This window comes from Balaenoptera borealis (genome assembly GCF_965194805.1).
Source record: "Balaenoptera borealis genome assembly, chromosome: 18".
NCBI classification, from domain to species: Eukaryota; Metazoa; Chordata; class Mammalia; order Artiodactyla; family Balaenopteridae; genus Balaenoptera; species Balaenoptera borealis.
In genome coordinates this window covers 54,804,666-54,827,024 of record NC_138877.1, presented here as the reverse complement: position 1 = coordinate 54,827,024, position 22,359 = coordinate 54,804,666, and the positions used below count along the sequence as shown (strand labels likewise).

Below are 22,359 nucleotides of genomic sequence, written 5' to 3'. Positions count from 1 at the left end.
TAATTCTTCTCACCTTGAATCTTGAAACCTATGACTATGCCAGAAGTGAGCTATGAGACTTCCAAGGTTTGCTTATGAAAGTGGATGTAGCTTTGACCTTTCTTACTGGAAAGCTGCCTTACCAGGCAGGGGCTGGCAGACTTCCTCCATAAAGGGTCAGATAGTAAATATTTCAGTTTTTGCCAGATGTGTTCTCTGCTGTAACTACCCAGTTCTGTTGTTGCAGCGCCAAAGTGTCCACAGACAATACCTAAATATTCAGCTTGGCTGTGTTCCCCTTAAACTTTGTTTACATAAACAGAAGGCCATCCAGATTTGACCCATGGTTGTGAGATTTCATAACTAATAATACAGGACACCCAGTTAAATTTGAATTTCAGTTAAACAACAAATACCTTTTTCTTTAAAGTGTAATTCTGTCCCAAATATTGTCCAGAACATATGTATACACAAAAAGTTATTCATGTATATATGAAATTCAAATTTAACTGACTGTTCTATTTTATCTGGCAATTCTATTTGTGCTGTAGTTTGCTGACCTTTGATGTTAAGTCATCTCACTCACAAAAGGTGGTTATACTCTGAGGAAGTCCAAAACAGCAAAAAGGAGAGAATCTATGGAAAACAACTAAGATAACATGAAGAGAGTGAAATGCCCAGCCTGTACCCATCTATTCCACCCAACCCCTCCCATTTCAGCCCCTGCCACCATCTGAATAACAAGAGAGTTTCTGAGCCCGAAATCAAGATGAATCCTTGCTGAAATCCTGACATGCAAAACTATGACAGATAATAAAATGATTATAAGTCACTAATTTGTGACTATAAGTTGTGATTATGTCATTAATTTTTGTGTGCTTTGTGTACCTTCATGTAAATATAACATAAACATAAACTACTATTCATTTATCTTATCATATTCTTCTTGTGATTATGTCACTAATTTTTGTGTGCTTTATTATGTAGTGATATTAATTGGAATAACCCTGCTATATACTGTCTTTCTTTCTTTTTTTTTTTTAACATTTTCAGTTTTCCTATCTGCATCTGGATTTTGATAACTCCATCTGAAACCATACCCTGGACAGGTTGATTGTAATAGAAATATTTTTATTCCACATCAACCACTATATCTTAATTTTCTGGTTCACTGCTAACACAAGTAAAACAGTAGCATTATATAGAAACCTATGCACTCCACATTTAGATTTTGTTTTTCACAAAATTCAAATGTCAGTGATAGTCCTCCTTCTTCCCTCAATCATGAGAAATTTATTTGCAATCAAGTCATAACATATAGTGATGTTTATTCAAACTTTAGTAATGTTGAGCTGAAAATGACTCTTGCTAATGGGATAAAGGCTTTGACACCCATTTTATAATTTGCTTTCAGCTGTTGACCATTAAAAAATTCCTCTCAGAAACAGAAATAGAAGCTTTCTATTGTCAAGAAAGAAGCGTAGTTCTCAAACTATGTTATGCAAAATTGTCACTTGGAAACTTATTAAGGATGCAGAGATTATTATTCCTAAAGGACCTCATGGTTTGAAAATATATTTGGATTAGGAAGGTGTCTAGAATATGAATTTCTAACTTGGTCCTACTGATCAGCTTTGGGAAACACTGAAGTGAAGCTAAAACACTAAGTAGTCTTAGTGTCATTTTTAAAAGTTTATCCTTATTCTTTTTGATTTATCTTTCAAATTCCTAGAATTCTTTTTTTTTTTTTTTTAATTATTGGCTTGACTTCCATGCACAGCCCCACTCCCACACACTTAAATAGGAATGCCGTGAAAGCTCTTCATTAGTTTTTGAGAATGCTGTGTGGGCAGCAGGATCTGCTACTATAAAGAAGAAGAATATGATAAGATAAGTGAATAGTAATTTCTGTTTATCTCATATTTACATGACAGTACTTTATGGTCTGTAACTAGTAGAGAAAATGGAAAGAATTTACTTTGGGGATCTGATCTGCATTACTGCTAAGTTATTTCTATACTTCATTATATAGTTGCAAAATAAAGTTCCTGAAAGTTGGAAGGTCTAAATTTTGTCATATCCATGCCTATTTCTAACAATAAATGTAACAGAATATACTGTAAATCAAATAATTGAGGGTTGGTATCAATATGGATATCTGAACAAATGTTTGTAATATTTCTACCAATAATACTAAAACAAACTAACAATTATGACATCATACAGTTAATGAATATGTGTATATCAGGTGGTAAGGTTATTTTACCACCATCACCACACCATCAAGAATGATTAATCTCTTTTTTTCACAGTGTGGTTTTTAACTTGATGTGGTACAAGTTACTGAGTTATTAACTTTCAGAGGTAAACTTAAGACCAGGTCCAGGTAGCATCTCCATCAGTCTACATAATCATTACAATATATTTGTCAAATATTATTAATCATAAGTGAATTTTATATGGCTTATAAATCAAATTCATTTGCACCCATGGCCATTTCTCTGTTTATCTTGATGTTTGTCTATTGTATGAATAGCCTCATTATCTAGGTCAAAAGGCTATCCAGCTCAAATTTTTTAATTTTTGAATATTAAACCAATGTTACATTCCTGCTTAGTCATAATTTTTCTTTTGTGTGTTGCAGATCCAATCTGGTAATAATCTACTAGAAAATTTTGTATTGCTTGTGATATTTGGAATACTAGCTAAGGTTAAGGTTTATATTTCCATTCCGTCATATCTAATATTGGTACTAAATTATCTAATTATCTAATTACCTAATTTGATACACTCTTATATTTTTTCCAAGACCTAGTTGCCATGCAATTCATATTATGTACTGAGAATTAATGCTTCCATGCTTCAAATACCTAAATTGAAAGGTATTTTGTGTATTTCTCATGGGCAGCTATTGCTTTAAGGATATGAATAAATCCTTTATTTCTGGTTATATTTCTTATATTTCACTGCTGGTACTGATAAAAATAGCCTTATCAACTTTTTAAAAAATATATAAACTGAAAAGTCACTGAGAGTCTGTCCTGGGTCTCGGCACAAAGTTCTCAGATTTTGTAAATCTGCCCAATATGTGCCATGGACTTACATCTTCTTTTTCTCAATTTTCTTCTACTTATGTTCTTTCTCTAAAAACATAAAGAAGCAAAGCTGCTAGAGACCAATCATTATATGCTGCATTAGATAGATATGGACTGGACCAATGCTGTTTAATTTTTAATGCCATAATTAATATCCCCTTGTAATTATTTATAGTACTTGTAGTGTTCATACTGTTTTCTTTGGTCCCTTTTTTTCTGATTCTTTTTTTTTTTTTCAAAACTTTTCCTGATTTTATGACATTTCTTCTCAAAACATTTGGCTTTTTATCTAATATTTTAAAAAGTTTTTTTATGGGGTACCAAGGGTTGATTTCTAAGAAACATTTTCCATCTCTTTCTTTATTAAAATAGCTACCTTCCAGAGTTTACATTTGTAAATTTATTCTTAAGTATTTCTAGCACATCCAGCAGCAGAAATAATATACAAAGCCATCTTTTTATCGAGATAGGGATCAGTTTCTCACGATCCTCTCTTAAGTACATCTCGTTGCCAATTGAATGAGTCTGAGAAACAGAAAATCAAGATCACCAAAAGCCTGAGTTTGAGGTATCTGCAAGTAGGAAACAAACAGGACTTAGGTGACATGACTTAATACTTTACTTTTTTCAACAAGGGATTCATCGGTTTCTCTGCTTTGCCTTCTGCTCACTTCCTGCTGGGATGTCTAGTAATATTTGTTTGTGGATATCTTTCCAAAGGATTGGAATCACTTTATTTTTTTTTTAATTTTTATTTTTTTAAACTTTTTTATTTTATATTGGAGTATAGTTGATTAACAATGTTGTGTTAGTTTCAGGTGTACAGCAAAGTTATTCAGTTATATCAACACATATACATGTATTTATTCTTTTTCAAATTCTTTTCCCGTTTAGCTTGTTACATAATCTTGAGCAGAGTTCCCTGTGTTATACAGTAGGTCCTTGTTGGTTATCCATTTTAAATATGGCAGTGTGTACATGTCAATGCCAAACTTCCTAAATATCTCTCCCCGTCCACCTTTCGCCCTGGTGACCGTAAGTTTGTTCTCTAAGTCTGTGAGTCTGTTTCTGTTTTGTAAATAAGTTCACTTGTATCAGTTTTTTGTTTTTTTTTTTAGATTCCACATATAAGTGATATCATACGATATTTCTCTTTGTCTGACTTACTTCACTCAGTATGACAATCTTTAGGTCCATCCATGTTGCTGCAAGTGGCATTATTTCATTCTTTTTAATGGCTGAGCAATATTCAATTGTATATATGTACCACAACTTCTTTATCCATTCCTCGGTTGATGTACATTTAGGTTGCTTCCGTGACTTGGCTATTGTAAACAGTGATGCAATGAACATTGGGGCGCATGTATCCTTTCGGACCATGGTTTTCTATCGATATATGCCTAGGAGTGGGATTGCAGGGTCGTATGGTAGCTTTATTTTTAGTTTTTTAAGGAACCTCCATACTGTTCTCCATAGTGGCTGTACCAATTTACATTCCCACAAACAGTGTAGGAGGGTTCCCTTCTCTCCACACTCTCTCCAGCATTTATTGTTTGTGGACTTTTTGATGACAGCCATTCTGACTAGTGTGAGGTGACATCTCATTGTAGTTTTGATTTCCATTTCTCTAATAATTAGTAATGTTGAACATCTTTCCATGTGCCTCTTGGCCATCTGTCTGTCTTCTTTGGAGAAATGTCTATTTAGGTCTTCTGCCCATTTTTGGATTGGGTTGTTTGTTTTGATGATATTAAGCCACATGAGCTGTTTCTAAATTTTAGAGACTAATCCCTTTTCGGTCACATCATTTGCAAATATTTTCTCCCATTCTGTGGGTTCTCTTTTCATTTTGTTTATGGTTTCCTTTGCTATGCAAAAGCTTTTGAGTTTAACTAGGTCCCATTTGTTTATTTTTGTTTTTATTTCCATTACTCTGGGAGATGGATTGAAAAAAATACTGCTGCGATTTAAGTCAGAGAGTGTTCTGCCTATGTTTTCCTCTAAGAGTTTTATAGTGTCTGGTCTCACATTTAGGTCTTTAATCCATTTTGAGTTTACTTTTGTGTATGGTGTTAAAGTATTTTCTAGTTCCATTTTTTTTAAACCTGTAGCTGTCCATTTTTCCCAGCACCATTTATTGAAGAAACAGTCCTCCTTCCATTGTATAATCATGACTCTTTTGTCATAGATTAATTGACCATAGGTGTATGGGTTTATTTCTGGGCTTTTTATCCTGTTCCATTGACCTATATTTCTATTTTTGTGCCAGTATCATACTGTTTTGATGACTATAGCTTTGTAGTATAGTCGGAAGTCAGGGAGTTGATTCCTCCAGCTCCATTTTTCTTTCTCAAGATTGCTTTGGCTATCAGGGGTCTTTTGTGTCTCCATATTAATTTTAAGATTTTTTTGTTCTAGTTCTGTGAAAAATGCCATTCGTAATTTGATAGGGATTGCACTGAATCTGTAGAGTGTTTTGGGTAGTATACTCATTTTGAAAATATTGATTCTTCCAATCCAAGAACATGGTATATCTTTTCATCTGTTTGTGTCGTCTTTGATTTCTTTCATCAGCGTCTTATTGTTTTCAGAGTGCAGGTCTCCTTAGGTAGGTTTATTCCTAGGTATTTTATTCTTTTTGATGCGATGGTAAATGGGATTGTTTCTTGAATTTCTCTTTCTGATCTGTCATTGTTAGTGTATAGAAATCCAAGAGATTTCTGTGCATTAATTTTGTAACCTGTAACTTTACCAAATTCACTGATGATCTCTAGTAGTTTTCTGGTAGGATCTTCAGGATTTTCTACATATAGTATCATGTCATCCACAGTGACAGTTTAACTTCTTCTTTTCCAATTTGGATTCCTTTTATTTCTTTTTCTTCTCTGATTGCCATAGCTAGGACTTCCAAAACTATGTTGAATAAAAGTTGCGACAGTGGACATCCTTGTCTTGTTCCCGATCTTAGAGGAACTGGTTTCAGCTTTTCACTGTTGAGTATGATGTTAGCTATAGGTTTTTTGTATATGGCCTTTATTATGTTGAGGTATATTCCCTCTGTGCCTACTTTCTGGAGAGATTTTTATCATAAATGTGTGTTAAATTTTGTCAAAAGATTTTTCTGCATCTATTGAGATGATCATATGGTTTTTATTTTTCAATTTGTTGATGTGGTGTATCACACTGATTGATTTGCGGATATTGAAAAATCCTTGCATCCCTGGGATAAATCCCACTTGATCATGGTGGATGATCCTTTTACTGTATTGTTGGATATTGTTGTTGAGGATTTTTGCGTCTATGTTCATCAGTGATACTGACCTGTAATTTTCTTGGAATCACCTTATTATCAGCTTGTTTTGGTCCAGAGCCAGCTCAGCTCACACTCCAGAGAGACAAAGGGAAGTGAGGCTCCTTAACAATTTGGTTGACTTGGCTTATATGCTAAATAAAATAGTCCTGGGAGCTTTGTGTAAACCTTACATTTTATTAGTCTGCAGTTGCATTAGCAGTGTTTTGATTGGTTTTTCCCAATGTTATATAATTTATTATATAAGTGATATATAATTTGTTTTATGAAACTTGTTTATGTTATAAAGATTCTTATTACTCCATATTAGAATCTCCTAGTACCTTCCAAACATATTTAGTGCAATTTGTACACGACTCAGAGATGACCACTTTTATGCAAAAACCAGTAATGTAACTTTTCTGGTAGTAACGCTAGTTTGAAGCATAGAAAAAATATCAATATTCACACATTAAAATTTAAAATGAGGTATCCTAAGCAATTCCTTGGCAGTCTAGTGGTTAGGACTCTGTGCTCTCACTGCCAAGGGCCTGGGTTCGATCCCTGGTCAGGGAACTAGGATTCTGCATGCTGCAGCCAAAAAAAAAAAAAATAACATAACATAACATGACATAACATAATATAACATACAATACCATCCCATACCATACCATAACAAAATAAATAAGGTACCCTTTAAAAACTTCACTTCACACTATAGATATAGATAAATAAATACATAGATAGACACATACATAAATCCAGGTACATGCTATAAATAGCACAGTATAAATACAATGTATTGTATAAATACAATGCTCTGAATATCTAGAGCATTAGGGGTTGAAAATTGTAAAGTAAATGAATGAAGACATTCTTAACTTTATCAATAATCAGATAAATGCAAACAGGATTAAAATAAGATACAAAATCAATATTTAAAAATTGATGTCCTGACAATATCAAGTGTTAAAGATCATGGTAATGGATATTATAACTTTTTTATTGTTAGTGTGATTATAAATTGTTGCAGCTTCTTCAAAAAAGAAAATTGTCATATCCTTTAAAGTTGAAAATTATAAGTTACAGTGAAAGTCTTGCATGTGTGAATGAGGAAAATTTCTAAAATATTGCTAACAATACTTAGCTTTTGAAGTACGGCATACAAAGAGAAATGTGCTCAGTTCAGAATTGTACAGTTCAGTGGATTACCACAACATGATCACATCTTTGTAACTACAGCTATCAAGAAATAGAAAACTAATAGCAACCCAGAAGACCCTTCCTACCCTCTCCAATCACTATCCCTTCTCTCTTCCACAAAGGCAAACCTTATCCTGATAACTAATAGTCATTTCATTTTGATTCTTTTTGATCCTTAAAAGAATGGCATCACAGCACAAGTACTTTTCTGTTTGCTATATTCATTCCATATTATGTTTCTAAGAGTCACCCCATTTTTGGACATAACTCTAATTTGTTTTTATTGCTATATAGTAGATCACTGTATGAATATATCTATTTTATACATTTTTCTTTTGATATACATTTAGATGGTAGTAGTAATTACAAATAATGCCCTTATGTACTTTTTGCGCATGTCTTATTTTGCACATTTCTACACGTCTCTTACATATATAACCAGAATAGGAATTTCTGCTAAGACACATGTATGTTGATCCATAGTTGAAACTTCCAAAGTGGATATCTCCCTTTATACTCAATTAACAGAATATATAGTTAAAAATTGTTCTACATCCTTGAAAGCACCTGGTAATTAAAAATAATAATAATTTAGTCTTTCCAGTGGGCACTAGTGGTATCTCATTACAGGTTACATTTAAATTTGAATTGATTACTTGTAATTTGGACATGTTTTTGTATGTTTTTTTTGCCGTTTGGATACTTCTTTTGAAATGTCCAGGTAACTTTATCATTTTTAAATTCTATGCATGTCTTTTTATACTTAATTGATATAATTAATTGGTAGCTATATGTTCTATATAGAAGTCCTACATAGGATATATGTATCACAAATATTTTCTCAATATTTCAGCTTTTCTAACTTGTTAAAATACATTTTAAAATAGAACATCTTAATTTTAATGAAATCTAATTTATTAAGCTTTCCATTTTTGGAAAAGTGCTTTTGTATTAAATTGAAAAAATGTTTGCCTACCCCAAGATTTTCTCCTACTATCTTCTAGTGAAGTTACACTTAATTCAGATTGACTATTAACATTGATGTAAACCTAAAATTAAATAAATATTGACTATAAAACAATAGTAACAAAGTGAAGGGTACACAGAATCTCTCTGCATTATTTCTTATAATAGTATGTGAATCTACAATTATCTTAAAATAAAATGTTCAATTTAAAAATAATGAAACAAATAGACAAATAGACTTCATCAAAAAAAAAAGAGATATTGAGAGAAATTTCATAACATCACTTCTCTGACAGAAAACCTTAAAAGCCATACAACATCCATTTCCAGAATATGGATAAATGAACTATATAGTATATTCAAAGAATTGAATTGTATACAGTAGTAAAAATAAAAGTCTGTTGTAATATGCAACAGCATGGTTAGACTTTAAGAAAAAATATTGGGTAAGTAAAAGCAACTCTGAGATTATATATTTTTTTCATATTCCATATCTCTAATTCAAAAAATATATTGTATAAGCGTGCATAGGTATGTGATAAGACAGTTGAGAACAAAAAGGTGAATGATAAACATCAAAAATGAGATAATGCTTACCATGGTGGGAAGATGCACTTGGCAGCTTAGAGGAGGATTATATAGGTACCCACAAGTTACTGGCAATATTCTAATTATTTTAAGGCATACCTCAGCAATATTGCAAATTCAGTCAAGACCACCACAACAAAGCAAATATTGAAATAAAGCAAGCCACGCAAATTTTTTGGTTTCTCAGTGCATATTAAAGTTATGTTTATACTATACTGTAGTCTATTAAATGTGCAATAGCATTATGTCTAAAGTAACAATGTACATACCTCAATTTAAAAAATGTTTTATTGCTAAAAAATGTTAGGCATCATCTGAGCCTTCAGGGGACCATAGTCTTTTTGCTGGTGGTGGGTCTTGCCTTGATGATGATGGTTGGCAACTGATGAGGGGGATGGTGGCTGAAGGTCGGGGTGGCTGAGGCAACTTATTAAAATAAGACAGCGATAAAGATCACTCCATCCATTCACTCACAAACCATTTCTCTGCAGCATGCAATGTTGTCTGATAGCATTTTACCCACAACAGAGCTTCTTTCAAAATTGGAGTCAACCTTCTCAAGCCCTGCTGCTGTTTTATCAACTAAGTTTAGGTAAAATTCTCAATCCTTTGTTGTCATTTCTACAATCTTCTCAGCATCTTCACCAGGAGTAGATTCCATCTCAGGAAACTACTTTATTTGCTCATTCATAAGAAGCAACTCTTCATCCATTAAAATTTTACCATGAGATGGCAGCAATTCAGTCACATCTTCAGGGTCCACTTCTAATTCTAGGTCTCTTGATATTTCCACCACATCCACAGTTACCTCCTCCACTGAAGTCTTGAACTCCTCAATGTCATCCATGAGGGTTGGAATCAACCTCTTACAAACCCTGTTAATGTTGATATTTTGACCTCTTCTTATGAATCATGAATGTTCTTAATGGCATCTAGAATGGTGAATCCTTTTCAGAAGGTTTTCAGTTTACTGTGCCCAGATTCATCAGAGGAATCACTTTCTGTGGCAGCTATAGCCTTATGAGATTGGCTTAAATAATAAGACTTGAAATTACTCCTTGATCCATGGGCTACAGAATGGATGTTGTGTTAGCAGGCATGAAAACAACATTAATCTCCTTCAACATCTCTATCAGAGCTCTTGGGTGATGAGATGCATTGTCAATGAGCAGTAATAATTTGAAAGTCATCTTTTTTTTCTGAGCCATAGGTCTCCACGGTGGGCTTAAAATATTCAGTTAACCATGTTGTAAACAGATGTGCTGTCATCCAGGCTTTATTATTCGATTTATAGAGCATAGGCAGAGGAGATACAGCATAATTCTTAAGGGCCCTAGAACTTTCAGAACAGTAAATGAGCATTGTCTTCAACTTACAGTCATCAGCTGCCTTAGCTCCTAACAGCAGAGTCAGCCTGTGCTTTGAAGCTTTGAAGCCAGGCATTGACTTCTTCTCTCTAGCTATTAAGGTCCCAGATGGCATCTTCTTCCAATATAAAGCTGTTTCATCTATGTTGAAAGTCTGTTGTTGTTTAGTGTAGCCACCTTCATTAATTATCTTAGCTAGATCTTTTGGATAACTTGCTGCAGCTTCTACATCAGCACTTGCTGCTTCACTTCGAACTTTTATGTTATGGAGACAGCTTCTTTCCTTAAACCTCATGAACCAAACTCTGCTAGTGTCACACTTTTCTTCCGCAGCTTCCTTATCTCTCTCAGCCTTCATGAAATTGAAGAGTTAGTTCCTTGCTTTGGGTTAGGCTTTGACTTAAGGGAGTGTTATGGCTGGTTTGATCTTCTATCCAGACCACTAAAGCTTTCCCCATATCAGCAATAATGCTGTTTTGCTTTCTTATCATTTGTGGGTTCGCTGGGTTAGCACTTTTAATTTCCTTCAAGAACTTCTCCTTTGCATTCCCAACTTGACTAACTATTTAGTACAAGATTTCTAGCTTTCAGCTTATCTCAGCTTTTGACTTACTTTCCTCACTAAGCTTAATCATTTGTAGCTTTTGATTTAAAGAGAGAGACCTGCAACTTTTCCTTTTACTTGAACACTTAGAGGTCATCTTAGGAGTATTAACTGGCCTAATTTCAATACTGCTGTGTCTCAGATAATAGGGAGGCTAAGGAGAGGGAGAAAGGTGGGGAATGGCCACTTGGTGGAGCAGTCAAAACACATACATTTATCAATTAAGGTCATCATTTTAAACGGGCGAGGTTCGTGGCACCTCCCCTGCAAACAATTACAATAGTAACATCAAAGATCACTGATGACACATCACCATAACAAATATAATCATAATGAAAAAGTTTGAAATTTTGGCAAAATTACTAAAATGTGACATAGAGTTACAAACTGAGCAAATGCTGTTGGAAAAATTACATTCATTGAATTACTAAACTCAGAGTTGTTACAAACCTTCAGTTTATAAAAAGCACAATATCTGTGAAGCTCAATAAAGCAGAGCACAATAAAACGAGGTATGCCTGTACTGAATAGTAAATTAACAGATGTTCATTATTTTGAAGTGTATGAACATTCAAATAAGTTATAAATTATAAACTAATGAAAAGCTCTTATGTATACACATGTAAGTACTACTAATAACAAAGATTAAGATTAATCAATATTTTTGTTTCATATCTTTAATTTCAATTAAATTTACTGTGGATACTTTAAAATAAACAATTGTTTAAACTGACGTATTTAGTAGTGCAACATCAAGTAGTAAAACATTATTTCACTCAGGTTTTAAACATTGACATTTCCTTCACTAGTCTTTGTATATTGGTTATTCTCAGGACTAAATCTTTAACCAGGGGAAAAACTATTGAACCATTAAAACAAGATTACTTTTCTGTTAAGTTAAAATAGCCTTTCAGTTTGCAATCATTTCTAATGCTCTTATACTTTTATTCTAAGTAACTTAATGGAAATTCATACATCCACATACATATATCATTATTAGGCTTGAGAGTCAGTGTGTATTAGGTGTATACCTAAAAAAATATATGAATTGATTTTATGGGAAGATGTATTTCTATGCTTACTTCCTGAACATTTTATTGAGAATTTTTTAATTTCCTATTTTATTTTCTGTCTTAGAACTCTAGTTTATAGAAACTAATATACATATTATTTCAGAAATTATCTGCAAATAAGAGTGATATATTAAAGAGTGTAGTTTTTATATTTCACATATGATTAATATTTCACATATGATTACTTCTGCATTTTTGTTGTTTAAATAGATTAAATTGTTTTCAGTGAATATTCAATTTATTTCAGTATTTTCCAAATAAAAAGGATAGTGAGAATTTTTAAATTGTCTTAATGTGTTCTTAGTTTAATCTAGAAAGAAAAAAATATTCAAAGTAGGATTTAATTAATTGGCAAATGTTTTAAGCCTTGAGACTAATGCTGACTTCAAACTCTATAATAGTTTATCAGAATGTTAGGTAAAACCTCTGTTTCAAAGATGAGAGTTTGCTAATAAAATGCAATGTTTCAGCAAAGTTCATATGCTTTGCCGGGAAAAATAGCTTAGCTGGCATATATTTCTTCTACAGTATTATACATGTAAAGGAAAAATCATATAATAGTGTCAAATTATAAACCTCTATGGCTTTTCCCTAAAATAAAAGCCTTAACACTTTCCTTTACAGTCAAGAGTAATTTATAATGAAGATTTTTTTATTTTAGATTCCAAGACTTTTTATTACAAAAATACTGTGGACTTAGAAGCCCTGAAATCTTCTACTGAAAAACCCTAGAACTATAAAATGCAATAAACCCATATTTTTAATGTAGGGCCTTCCTATAGACCTCAAGGATAGACAAATCTTCTGAAACAAGATGGCACAGATATTATACACAAAGAAAAAATAAATCTTACTGTATTAAAATTAAAACTTTTGTATGAAAAAGACATTATAAAACAAATAATGTAATAAGTCAACATTTAGGGAAAGACATTTGCTACATAAACTGAACAAAGATAATATACAAAGTAGAGAAAGACCTTTTACAAATCCATACAAAATCAACAAAAATCTCATTGTGACCAAAGGCAAAGATATGAACAAATAATTTACAGAGGAGGAAAATGGGTAGAAAATGCTAAAAAGATAGTTTAACTCACTACAAGCTAAGGAGTAAAAATTAAAACTGCAATGGGATACATTTTCATATTCACCAGAATGCTGTAATTTACTAAAGGAAGAACAAGGCAGAAATAGAAAGAAGGCAGGAAGGAAAAGAGGGATGAATAGAGGAAGGAAGTAAAGAAGGAAGGAAGCATTGTAGTTTGATATATTACATTTTGCTTCTATAATTTTGAAAGCAAGAAAATGTTATGAGGAGGTATAATGATTATTTCCTTTGCAGAAAAAAAAATAATAATAAATGGAACAAACACTAAATCCGAAGGAGATATTTAAAGCTAGTAAATGTTCGTATGTTTTCACACCTGAATTTAATTTGAAAGATAGTTAATACTGTATTAGTCACTTAGCACAATTACTGAAAAGTCATTAAGGAACTCTATTTGGGGTTTTGTATTTCTACAATTGAGTTAAATCCTGCTAAGCTACTTAATATTTGCCACCTGCTTAATCATTTACAGTGTCATATTAATCACTGCCTATGCTAATGGTCTAAAAGACACTTAGTAGTGGGAACGTTCTCTGGGTAAGGGCGCAGTTTTAACTGAAGCTCAACATAGATATGCTCTAGAGTCTTTCTCAGTATCACATACAAGTCACAGCCCTCATAATAACTTAAGGTTTCAAATCATATTAATATGTTAGTAATCTAGAAGGCCATTTGTAGGTGCTTATTATGTATAATATACAGTCTATTCAAACAATTATAATTTGAACTGTAAAAATAAAATTTCATCATTTGAACAAAAAAAAATTAAGGGCTTATTATTATTTGAGGGTTTATTTCCCTACATCTTATTGAATGCCAAAAGCAATGGTAGGAATGTCATCCCCAATAATCAAAGAAGACACAGATATAGAAAAGTATGCCTATATATCATTTAGAATTGAAAACGGTATAATAAATTTTGGCTATTTTCCCCGTTGAGTGAACAGAAAATCTACTAATGCAAGTTTCTGAAATACTGAACATTTGCAATGTAAAACATTAAATTAGATACTGCCATGATGATACTGATAATTATACGAGAAAATAACACGGAAACATTCTAAAAACTTGTTTTGTGGTTCATCAACCAACCTTAACTCACAAACACAAAGTTTACAGATAGGGACTTGGAAGCACTCCCAAGCAGCACATGCCATTAATTATAAGACCTCTCCTATGATAATTGTCTGGACCCACCCCAAGACATAAGTTTTCACAGAGGTTATTTAGGGTTTATGCCACTCCCTACTCCTCCACATCCCTGTTCCTATAGATGCATTAGAGCCAAATAAAGGAATTACATTTGACTTGGAAGCATTCTAAGACCTTTTCCTTATTCTCTTAAAAAGAGGATACTGATTAGTACCTTTTTTTCAGAGAGATCATTCAAGTCACTGCTAATGTCTGTATCTCAGGTTGCTATGGCCAAAAGTAATAAAAGCAGGACTAGGTTCATTTATAAAGCAGATATTGTCACTATCATAATCTTAAGATGCTACCTGTAATATTATATGAATAATCAACTACCATGTCTTCTTTCCTGCCACACTTATTTTTCTGAAATGACGAATTTCCCTTGTATGCCGACAACTTACTAAAAACTTCCACCAAGAACTTGGTAGATGAATTTCTATAATCCCTGTAAGAATATGATTCACTCTAATTCCTAGTCAAGTAGAAAAGGTAATATATGAAAAGGTGAACATTGGAATCATCCTTCTACTCCTAAAACCAACTCAATTCCATTCATTGATATATTCCTGAAAAACATTTATTTTCAAGTTTTTCTATTTAGAATAAATTCACACACATACACACACACAAACATCCCACACACATATATATTATTTAGTTTTTGAGATAAAATATATTTTTCAGCTAATATTGACCACAGAGTGTCTGAAACAGCAATAGTCTATTTTTTTTTTTTTTTTTACCTTGGTTAGATAAAAGCATCACATTGTCCATTTCTTCAGTGTATTTCTCATGGTGAATCTCAAGTAGTACATAAGCATTATCCTGGCAACCTGGAAAATAGCCATAAAATACGCTGCAATTTATGTTCAAGATAAGAAAATATGCATTCTGGATGGTCAAGATCATGTTTAAATAAGATATTCTTATTTTACATTAAGTGAAAAAATTAATTATCTCCAAAGCAGCAGTAATAATATATATTAAAAAATCCATAAATTAAAAACATGAATATTTACATTGCCGACTCAACATTTCCACCAGGATATCTAATAAGCATCACAAAATTAATATTTCCAAGTACTAATTCTTGTTTCTTGCCCACCACTTTCACAGATTTTGCTTGTTCCCCTATACCCCCATCTAATTACAAAACAATCATTCTTTCAGTTACTCAGGTCAAAGACTTTGGTAGTTACATTCTGACTCCTCTCTGTCAGACACCAATTCCAATCCACTAACAAATCCGTCAACTCTTTTGAATATATGATGAAAGCAAATTCTTTTCACTTTCTGCACCTATATTCTGACCCCATAATCTCTTCCACAGAAAATTCAAATTATCTCATAAGTGGTCTCTCTGTATTTATACTTGTTTCCTTATAGTTCTTTCTTCATACAACAAATAGAGACATCTTTTTAAAACTGCAAGACCCAGCAGGGAGACTTTGACTTTACTCCTCATTCATGCAGTAGAACCCGAAGAAATTACTATGGTGTATACTGTCACTTATGATATAGTCCCTGGCTATCTTTACATCATTTCTCACTCTCCACCTTCTTTATTCTGTTCAATTTTACTGGCCTCACCATTATTAGACGAGCCTAGCGCACGCCTACCTCAGGGACTATTCACTCCCTCTCCATTACCCTTTTCTCCAGATATTCGCAAGGCACTCTCCTCACTCTTCTTGGATGGATCTCTATCCAAAGTTTCCAGTGTCTCTGGTGCTTCACCACCCCATATAAAATAGCGCTGCCCTTTTCACATTTTTTATAATTGATCATTTGTATTGTTCTTTGTAAAACTTTACACTAGCAGACATTTTGACTTTATACAATCATTTGTTTCAAGTTGGTCTTTCCCATGAACACTGGAATATTTATTGGAGGAGAGCAGGAATGTTGTATTTGCTTTGCTGCTCTATTCCCATTACCTAGCACAATTCCTGGCAGATAGCAGATAGTAAATTAATATTAGTTGAATCTGGTTGTTGAATGATAGCACTTGATATTATATTGTACACGAGTTTACAATGTGTCCATTTTTATCAACAAATTGCTGGAGTACTTCTCAAGTAGTAGGGACATTTTCTAGAATGGCAATATTTAGGTCTTCTTTAATTTCAGTATTGGATTTTGTGGCTTATCTCTTATAAAACTTGTATATGTTTTGTTAGATACATACTTAAGTATTTCATTTTAGGGGTGCTAATGCAAATGGTATTGTGTTTTTAATTTCTAATTCCACTTATTAATTGCTGCTATATAGCAAAGGTGATTGACTTTTTATATTGACTTTGTAACCCATGAACTTGCTTGCTTTAATCACCTACTAATTCCAGAAGGTGTTGTGAGTTTTTTGGGTTTTTTTTTTTTGGTCAAATCTTTCAGAGTTTCTTCATAGACAATCATGTCATCCAAGTACAAAGACAGATTATTTCTTCCTTTTTAATCTGTATAACTTTTATTCCCTTCTCTTGTCTTACTGCATTAGGTAGAAATTCCATTATGATGTTGAAATGAAGTCGTGAGATGGGACATCCTTGCATTGTACCTGATCTTAGAGGAAAAGCTTTCAGTCTCTCACTATTAAGTATGATGTTAGATGTAGGCTTTTTGTAAATATGTTTTATCTTGAGGAAGTCCCCTTCTGTTCCTAGTTTACCGAGAGTTTTTATCATAAATATTAGATTTTGTCAAAACTTTTTCTGTATGTACTGAGATAATCATGTGATTTTCTAATTTATTTTTTAGCCTGTTGATGTAATGGATTACATTAATTGATTTCCAAATGTTGAAGCAGCCTTGCATACCTGGGCTAAATCTCACTTGGTCATGGTGTATAATTGTTTTTATACATTTTTGGATTCAATTTGCTAATATTTTGTAGAGGATTTGTGCATCTGTTCATGAGACGTGTTGGTCTGTAATTTTCTTTTCTTGTAAAGTTTTTGTCTGGTTTTGGTATTACATGCTGGCCTCAGAGAATGAGTTAGAAAGTATTTCTTCTGCTTCTATTCTTTGAAATAAATTGTAGAAAATTGGTATAATTTCTTCCTTTAATATTTGGTAGAATTTACCTATAAGCACAACTGGGCCTGGTGCTTTCTGTTTTGGAAGGTTACTAATTGTTGATCCTATGCTTTGATAGATATAGGCCAATTCAGATTGTTTCTTCTTGTGTGAGTTCTGGCAGATAGTATCTTTCAAGGAATTGGCTCATTTTATCTAGGCTATCTAATTTGTGGGCATAAAGCTGTTCATAGTATTCCTTTATTATTTTCTTAATGTCCATGGAATCTATAGTGATGTCCCCTCCTCTATTTCTGATCATTAGTAATTTGTTTCTTCTCTCTTTTTTTCTTAGTTAGCTAGTGACTCACCAATTTTATTGATCTTTTGAAAGAAACAGCTCTTGGTTTTGCTGATTTTTTTTTTTTTTTGCCAGGCCGTGCAGCTTGCAGGATCTTAGCTCTCTAACCAGGGATTGAACCCGCGCCCTCGGCAGTGAAAGCACAAAGTCCTAATCACTAGACTGCCAAGGAATTCCCTGATTTCCCTGTTTTCAATTTCATAGATTTCTATTCTACCCTTATTATTTCTTTTCTTCTGTTTACTTAGGACTAAGTTTGCTCTTCATTTTCTAATTTCCTAAGGTAGAAAATTAGATTCTTGGTTTTAGATCTTTCTTCTTTTCTCATAAATGTATTCAATGCTATAAATTTCCCTCTAAGTACTGCTTTCACTATATCCCACAAATTTTGATAAGTTATATTTTCATTCTCATTTAGTTCAAAATATTTCAAAGTATCTATTGAGGTTTCCTCTTTACCCATGTGTTACTTAGAACTGTATGGTTTAATCTCCATATATTTTGGAATTTTCCATGATTGCTGGTGCTGTTGAGTTCAACTACAGTTGCACCTGATATTGTCTCCAGGACCTCCTGCAAATACCAAAATCCATGGATATTCAAGTCCCTTATAAAAAATGGCTTAATATTTGCATATAATCTACATACATCCTCCTGTATACTTTAAATAATCACTAGATTACTTATAATACCTAATACAATGTAAGTCTTATGGAAATAGATGCAAATTCAAATTTTGCTTTTTGGAACTCTCTGGAATTTTAAATCCATGGTTGATTGAATCCTTGGCTGCAGAATCTGTGAATATGGAGAGCTGACGGTGTGTCCTTACTGATTTTCTGCCTGTTGGGTCTGTTGATTTTTGATAGAGGAGTCTCGAAGTCTTCAACTGTGATAATGGGTCCAGCTATTTCTCTCTGCAATTCTATTAGTTTTCGCCTCACACAGTTTGATGCTCTGTTACCTGCTTAAAAATTTTAACTGTAAAAGCAAATGACCATATGGCATCAAATAAATGTTTCCTATCTTATTCTACACACTGAGATACCAAGAATTATTCTTCTTTATTCCATAACACAGCATCTTTCAAATTCACTCTGTCTTGGCAATGGTCAAAGGACTTTCTACAGGCTATGCACATTTGTTAAATGAGTCCTGTGATACAAATTATCTTGTTAAAGATTTTAATAAACTGAAATATGATTAATACATAAGTAAAAAAAAAATCATCAGAGATTGTATAAATATTAAAATAGCTTTATTTTAAATTAAAGTTTCAATCACAAGGTGCTACATGGAACTATATTCAATATCTTGTAATAAACTATAATGGAAAAGGAAAAAACGTTTCATTACTAAAAATGTGGACATATCTCTAAGTAGTAAACTTTCTTACTTAAGACTATACTTTTAAATAATGAGTATAAAATATAAAATAACAAGTATAAAATATGTGTATATACTTATATTTGCACTGCTATTTTTCCCTTCTTTTAATAACTTATTTACTATGCAAATAAATCCATAAAGGGTGAATACAAAACCAAAACCAAATATATTTTAATTATAATTGCAACTCAACATTATTAAAAATTTCCATTAATCACTTTTCAAATAATTGTTTCCCATGTAATATGCATATTTGTAAGTGCTGCTGTTAAAGCTCTGAAATGTCTAACTTCCTGACCCTAAAATGCTTACATTCTAATGGGAAAAGGAATCTTAAACAAATAAGCAATAAATATATAATGTAACCTCAGGTGCTGATATTTTATTTTAAAAAATACACCAAGGTAAATGAGGATGAATTTGAGAGACACGGTGCCAATTTTACCTGGAATGGGTCAAGGAAGTATTCCAGAAGAACACTGTCATATAAAAAGACACTTGAATGAGGAAAAAAGGGGCCCATTCCATAGAATTTTCTTGAAAAGAGGATTCTAGGTACATGGAACAAAAATTCAAAGGTCCTATATATACACTACCAAATGTAAAATAGATAGCTAGTGGGAAGCAGCCGCATAGCACAGGGAGATCAGCTCGGTGCTTTGTGACCACCTAGACGGGTGGGATGGGGAGGGTGGGAGGGAGGGAGATGCAAGAGGGAAGAGATATGGGAACATATTGTATATGTATAACTGATTAACTTTGTTATAAAGCAGAAGCTAACAAACCATTGTAAGGCAATTATACTTCAATAAAGATGTTTTAAAAAAAAAAATTCAAAGGTCCTGAGGCAAACATAATTTTGAAAATCCAAGGCATAGAAAACTGAAGTGTGTTTACACAAGGTTGATGTAGGAGGGTAGGGAGAATGTTGGAAATAAAGCCAATAAAGTAGGGAAGATATCGTAGAACCTCAATTCTCACAGTAAAATGTTTGAACTTTTTTCCTAAGTTTGCTGGGAAGTAATAGGAAGGTTTTCTAAGTAGATGGTTCCACTAACTTAAAGTAAATGGAAAGAAAAGACTTAAAAAACTCTAATAGCTTTCATTTAGAATACTTGACACAGATATATAATCAGTTTATTTTGGTTAATTTTTTCTATCCTCATAATCTCCTTAAATTATTTTGCCCTGAAATAATTACAGGAAGGCTTTCTACTTAATTTACAAGTATCATTAGAAAAAGGTGCTGCATATAATTTTAAACATTCAATCACCTTTAAGCTTTATGTAATAAACCAAAAATTTATTACATTTAAGTAATATATTCAGCTATTATTACATTTTAATAATCTCCATAAATTAACATGTGGCCCATATTCATTCAACAAATATTTGTTAGCCTTCTATGTGGTTTAAGTGGGGAATACATGGAAATTATGTTCTTTATGGAACTTACAGTCTATCAACAAAAATGAAAATACTAAAGCTATGTAAAATAATGTTCTTTATTATTTCCACAATTTATTTAAAATACTTAAGGGTGGGAAGATCGCCAAGCTATTGGGACTGGAAATATAAATTAACTTAATAGGTATGTTTTGGGATTTCATGGTAATTTTATTAAAATTTCTATATAATGATTTCTTATTATTATTAACCATAGATGAGACAATCCAAACCAAGATGGTGACATAGAAGCCTCTGTCCTTTGCTCCTTCCACAGACACACCAAATACAGAACTATACATGGAGCAATTCCTTCTGAGATAAATCCAGTTATAATCTGAGAGAATCCTATAACTTGGGCAACTGAGAAAATGGCCACCTATATCAGGTAGAAAAGGCTAAGACACGTACACTCTCCATAAACCCCACCCTTGGTACAGTGCCATACAATTGGGAGGCAACCACCAGCTCTCAGTTTCTCTCTGAGGAGCCTAGTGCCCAGTTTTTACGGCTGCAAGCTAAGGGATGGGTGCCCAAACTGCCTAGCTCTGAAAGCCAACATGATTTGCATTCAGAAGACCCACAGGGCTACAGCAGACAAATATTTCTTAATAGGTGCACGAGTACTCTATATAGCTGTGCCCCTGGGGCCCAGTGCAGAAGGATCAGGCAAAAACATCCGTCTCTTAGTGTTTCCTTAGAAGGGGTTTGATTACATACTTTACAAGCTGATACTTGAAGGTCTGAGTTCTAATTAGCACACAACCAGGTGATGACTGTGATTTCCGGGGAGCCCCAAAGAGCTAATCGGCACTTCCCCCACCTTTTCCCTCCAGCTGACTCCAGCAACAAAACCAAGTCATCAGCAATTTCCTGGAAAGAGCTTGTCCACACATCTAGTGCCCCAAATGTTACAGTTACCATCTAATGGACAGACCCCTAAATCACCTAGCTCTAACAGCCAACAGGCTTGCATTCACTAGTTCCACAGGACTATAGGAAATAAAGAAGCAGCTTTTCATGGGTGTGTAAGCACTCACTATAGTTATGCATCCAGAGCTCACTGTAAAGGGCACAGGCAAAAATGTCCATCTCTTGGATTCTCCCTGTAAGGAATTTGATTAAATATTTTCCCACCTGGAGCCTGAGGGTCCAGCTTCTAAAACCCTGCATCTAGGTGCTGACTGCAATCCTCCCCTTTGAGATCCTGATCTGTCTTGAAACTCCCTCAATTACTGGGAGCAAATAAGAACAAAATCTTCAGCTCGGACACTCACAAAAGTTTGAGAGGCAATGAGGAGCTGAAGTCAGGCTGATTGATGAAGTTCATCTCCTACATGAGATCACTCTGTTAAGACTGGGAGAAGTGGCGCTGTCTTATCTAATGCACAGAGAGTCAAAAAAAAAAAAAAAAAAAAAAAGAAGGAATAGGGGAATACGTCCAAACAAAAGAAAAAGATATATCTCCAGAAATGGATCTTAATGAAATAGAGATAAGTGATTGACCTATCAATGGAGAGTTCAAAATAATGGTCAGAGAGATGCTCATTCAGGTCAGGAGAGCAATGCATGAAAAGTGAGAATTTCAACAGAAATATGAAATATGAAAAAGTGACAAATAGAAATCATAGAGCTGAAGACACAATAACTGACCTGAAAACCTCAATAAAGGGGTTCAA

General features: G+C 33.2%; 2 long non-coding RNA genes across 2 annotated transcripts; one reads left to right on the top strand and one right to left on the bottom strand.

Moving 5' to 3' along the window:
• Window positions 1–1,001: 1,001 nt before the first annotated feature.
• On the bottom strand, window positions 1,002–18,353 carry LOC309616110. The gene is made up of 2 exons (XR_014237288.1): window positions 16,309–18,353; window positions 1,002–15,884 (listed from the first exon to the last, which is right to left on the bottom strand). It is a non-coding gene; the product is annotated as an uncharacterized lncRNA (long non-coding RNA).
• A 12-nt stretch (window positions 18,354–18,365) lies between these two features.
• Window positions 18,366–22,073, top strand: LOC309616109. Its single transcript, XR_014237287.1, has 2 exons — window positions 18,366–19,812; window positions 20,074–22,073. It is a non-coding gene; the product is annotated as an uncharacterized lncRNA (long non-coding RNA).
• Window positions 22,074–22,359: the final 286 nt, after the last annotated feature.